The sequence below is a fragment of the Haemaphysalis longicornis genome, unplaced genomic scaffold (genome assembly GCF_048455015.1).
Source record: "Haemaphysalis longicornis isolate Haplotype H1 unplaced genomic scaffold, Haemaphysalis longicornis Haplotype H1 scaffold_3, whole genome shotgun sequence".
NCBI lineage: Eukaryota > Metazoa > Arthropoda > Arachnida > Ixodida > Ixodidae > Haemaphysalis > Haemaphysalis longicornis.
Genome location: NW_027526335.1, coordinates 123,558,486 through 123,563,358, shown reverse-complemented (window position 1 = coordinate 123,563,358; position 4,873 = coordinate 123,558,486). Strand labels below are relative to the sequence as shown.

Sequence of the window (4,873 nt, the reverse complement as noted above, 5' to 3'; positions counted from 1 at the left end):
ATTGTGGACGCCAAAACCCAAACTGCCAAAATCCAAAGATGAAGCTCTATTGAACTCAGCCAAAGGCCAAAGCCAACGGCCACGCAAACAACCCGAAGGAAATGCCCGTGATCTGAATGCGATGATGGCACAAACGTGTATTTCATAACGCGAGGTAGCCAGGATCGATTCCGACCAGGAGAAGCGTTTATTTTGTTTTATTATCGTCATCATCATCCTCCTCATCATCAGAATGTTCCCTACTATTGCGCAAAGTTGGCTTTCCTTCAGTGGTCTACTTTTTTATCGTCAGCTGTTCATCAAAGCGAAAGTTTGTACCACTGCCATGAACGCGTTTTAGTCTTTGTGTAAGCCTCTACTGCGAATACAGCTGTTTTCTGCGTGCACAAGAGGAGGTCCTTAAGTTTTTGGGGAACATTCATACACTCGAAGTTACCACTCGAAAAACCACGCCATCAGCTTTAAGGAAATGCAGCAGCCTTAATTATATTTTCTATGGCTGCAGCGTGCGCCTCGCGTACTTTAAATAAAAAAATCGCGGTTGATTACTCTTTTGTCGAAATCGGAGCTAACATGAGCTATGGGAAGTGTGCATTTAGTCTCACTCGAGCGGCGCACGCAAGCACTCCTCATCGAAACACGCGTCATGTTTTCGAGAAGCGAATAACAAACCATTACTATTCTTGACAAGAGCAATTGACCCCAGTTTTCAGGAGCAACAATAGCGTATCACGATCATTTACCGTTCATTAAATCGCTAAGGTCTCCCAGAGGGAGCCGGGTCACGCTCTTGCTCCTACCGGGGTAACGTTTACCCACCAATTGAAGGATTTTACACATCCCGTTTCCCGTTATATTCCTCCCCTTTTGGGAGCAGCGCCTCGTCGTGATTACGCCCCACAACCAATGGTCGTACACTAATCTGAATGTTTGTATTGACTAATTCACATTGCGCCCTCTGTGGTGGCTGAGCGGGCACACGGCGTCGTGCTACGGATCCCAAAATCGTCTGTTGGAACTCCGATTCTGGATGAGAAAATTAAACAACATTGAGTACAATACTTAAGCGCGTTGTGAGCTCCAGTTAGTCGAAATCGTCCGCTCGAGGCGTGTCATGGCTTAAACTACAGGTAAGGCACGCTAACTGATTATGGTAACTCATTCCCTCCAAAGAGTAAAGACCTTCCTGTGAATATGAGAAACGCTATTCTGACGAGAGCTCAACACTTCTTATGACCTGTGAATGCGAAAGCAATAACGTCCTATTGAAATCTGCTCAGTGCTCCTTCAATTTTTGTTCAGCGAGTTGCACTGCGGCTGTTACACCGAAGCGCAATAGCCGCAGCAGCGGTGCGCGTTTAAAGTCATCGTTTTCTCTCCTTCAATTTTCACACTAATGATTGGAGACTCCAAGGTACGCAGCATGTCGTTTAGTGTGTCAAGCACTAATATCTCTTAGACGTTAACGGCAAATATTGTGCTTGTGTTTATTCAGGCCGCGCTTCAAGGAGCGGGCTGTCTTGTTCCGGGAGGACCCGTTCCTTTTCTACCTGATATGGCTCAGCAACGGGCTTCAAAATTAGGGTGTGGCCTAAAAAGCGCAAGTGGTGTTGCTAATAACCTGCCTAAATTCACGCATTATTACAAAATACAGCTGATAAAAAATCGATTCAAATCTTCAGCACAATATAACTTTGGGCGACTTCTTTTTCATGAAGTTTAAAAAATGACGCGAAATTTGATAGTCTCAAGACGTCCTGTGTATTTTCTAATATGCGTCCCCATATATTTTCGCAACATTTTTTCAGGGAGATAAAACGTGTTGAAAAGCTTGGCGCTACGTGAACAACAAAATAAAATGTTGCTCCTCTGTCATCAGGAGCCACAATAAAGAACGTTGCAATCCAGGCCATGCAAGAATAGAACGCGTATAGCTGCAATGGCGGCTCCCATGACGGCATGTGAGTGCAGCAATACGTTTTCCTCTAGTATATAGTACATATATACTCTCCCATGAAATCTTAGGGGACGTGAAAAAAACAGGTGTATTTTTTTTTTCTTCTAAAAAAACATGCAAAATTTTGAAAAAGGCGATCTCGCTTGGAGCTGTGAAAGACTCTGTTTATGCTAGAAGCTGCATAAACTAGAAATCATTCGAATTTCTCGAAGGCATGGCCCATTTCCTTTTTGTTGCACCTATACATGCTGGTATGAAAGAAAACAGCTTCGCATACTTATAGGTAGTCCGCTTTCATCTGGCGTCGTCTCGCCTTCCTAGTGCCGTTCCAGCCCTTTTTTAATCTTTGCGCGCTTTTTTCTGACGTGCTTGCGACACTAAAGCAGTCGCCAGTACACTAAACATTTTTGTATCTGCCCTATGAAATTCTGAATAGTGCCGGCGGGTTAATACACACAAACTGAATGGCTTCCCAAACGGTTACGGTGGGTCTTTACGACTGCACGGAATAAGCACAAGTATAGCGAGTGTGGGAGCACTGGCCAGCCTTCCGTGCCAGAAGAAAACTATTTATTCCCAACGTCGCGCCTGCGGCCCGCCAAGTGACGACCCGAGCGCTGCAGAAGAAACAAGCGAAACGTATGAACTCAACCTAGTAAGCACGTCGATAGATATGAATAACATGTTTCTGAGAAGCAGTTATGGTCCATACTGGGAGGAAAATTCCCATTTCGACGTTTGAAAATTCCCTATTTTTAGCATTTTTTCCTTCCGGGTTTATCGAATATTCCCTGCGAAGTTTCCTGCGTTCTCCTTTTGTAGCTGATATATGTTTACGTGGATTCCTGTCCGCTTTGCGGCCTTCCCCTGCACCGCCGATGTCTACTTAACGTAGCCTTCTGGACGCAGACGTCGTTCAGAGAATCCGAGCTTTCGCGTGTACTAAATACCACTACCTCTGCCTCTCAGAAGCATTTGGCCAAGCATTTTACGTTTTGTACCAAACAGGCTGCTTAATTTGGAAACTAAAGCTTTAAGTTACAACTGCTCGTACGTAAAAGTGTATCGCTAGCGCGATTGAACGACGCATGACGCAGGGGTGCGATGGGAAGAAGGCCGCATCTTTATTGTAGCAGTATTTATATACCGAGCGAGAAAGGAAAGGGTGCGTACCCTCGCCGCACTATCGTACCAAAGTGGGCGGGTGTGACACGAGGCGCATGCTGCGCAAGATATGATACATCCTCCTTGGTGTATAAAACAACTGACACGTGAACACAATTGAAAGGCTCACAAAATGTTAAGCACTCATTCACGGCATTTGAACAAAGTTTTCGTTGTAAGCCAGCCGTCTCGGCGCGTTGCGTTGTCGCTGCGATCTTCTTGGAACTTGTGTAGCTGTTGTGCCTGGGATCGGGGCCGCGGGCATGTACCCCGGCAACGCAACTGGAACCTCATGCGCCGTAGCAGACGGTGCTTCGTCCTCGCCGCTTTCGGGAAGGTCTGGGCTGAAGTCCTCGCTGGTTAGCAGCAAGTGTCGACGATTCCGTCGCAGCTGCCGCCCTTCTGTCGTGACGTCGTAGGACCTTGGATGCCCGGAAGGCCTCACGACTTTAGCTTTCTTCGCCCATGCTCCTTTGGAACGCAGACGAACCGTGGCCCCTGTTTCGAGCGGCGCCAGCAGCCTTCCAGGGCGGTTGGTCTGGGAGCGCTTCACGATGGAGTGTTCCGGTCCGGTCTCCATGTCCGGCAGGGTGTTGCGCAGTCTTCTGCCTTGCAATATCTCCGCTGGGGCCATGCCGCACTCCAGTGGCGTTGTCCTGTAAGCAAGAAGACCGAGCTAGAAATCTTGCTTTGCTTCATGCGTTTTTTCAGGATTCTCTTAATAACCTGGACGCCTTTCTCAGCCAAACCATTCGATTGCGGATATCCTGGACTGGATGTGATGTCTCTGAAGTCGTATGCCCTTGAAAAGGACCTGAACTCGTGACACGAAAATTGCGGGCCCTTATCTGACAGGACTTCCATAGGAATGTCGTACCTAGAAAATATGGCGCTGGTTGCCTGAATGACAGAGCTCGCCGATGTGTCACGCAACTGCTCCACTTCCGGAAAATTTGACAGCGCGTCGTATACGCTGAGGTACGACCGTACACCGTACTCGAAGATATCAATGCCAACTTTTTGCCACGGCATCTCGGGCACTGGGCGCATCATTAAAGGTTCTTGCGGCTGAGTATACGCGTACTTCTTGCACACTGCACATTTCTCCACGAATGCATGAATGTCGGCGTTAATGCCAGGCCAAAATACAAGTCGCCTCGCCCTTTCTTCGCATTTGTTGATGCCCATGTGTCCTTGGTGAATTCTTTCTAAAGTGTCTTTCCTCAAACTCTTGGGAATTACCACTTTACATCCTTTCAAGAGGACACCTTTCACCTGCGTCAGCTCTGTAGAGAATGGCCTCAACTGGCCCTCTATGCGTAGCCCGTGTTCCAAACTGCAGCACCGCTTTAAGATACGAGTCCCGACTCGTTTCTGCTGCTAGTTGTTTCCATGTGTCATCACTGACAAGAGATGAAACGACACTTACGGCGTGCACTTCTACATCATCGCTCCCGACTTCACTGGCATAACTTGAGGTGGGCGCCCGTGACAGCATGTCAGCCAGTAGAAGCTGCTTTCCTGGAACGAATCGCATTTCTGTGTCATAGCGCATCAATCGCAGGAAAAATCGTTGCAGGCGGGGCGGCATATCACCAATGGGTTTCTGGGCGATAGCGAGCAAAGGGTGATGGTCGGTCTCTATGATAACCTTTCGGCCATACACGAAGTGGTGAAAGCGTTCGCAGCCGTAAACGCAAGCCATCGCTTCCTTCTCACTTTGCGAATAACGCTGCTCTGCTTGAGTTAGCA

The 4,873-nt window shown here is 47.8% G+C and overlaps 1 pseudogene; it reads left to right on the top strand.

Moving 5' to 3' along the window:
* The first annotated feature begins 3,384 nt into the window (after window positions 1–3,384).
* On the top strand, window positions 3,385–3,973 carry LOC144175066 (uncharacterized; annotated as a pseudogene).
* Window positions 3,974–4,873: the final 900 nt, after the last annotated feature.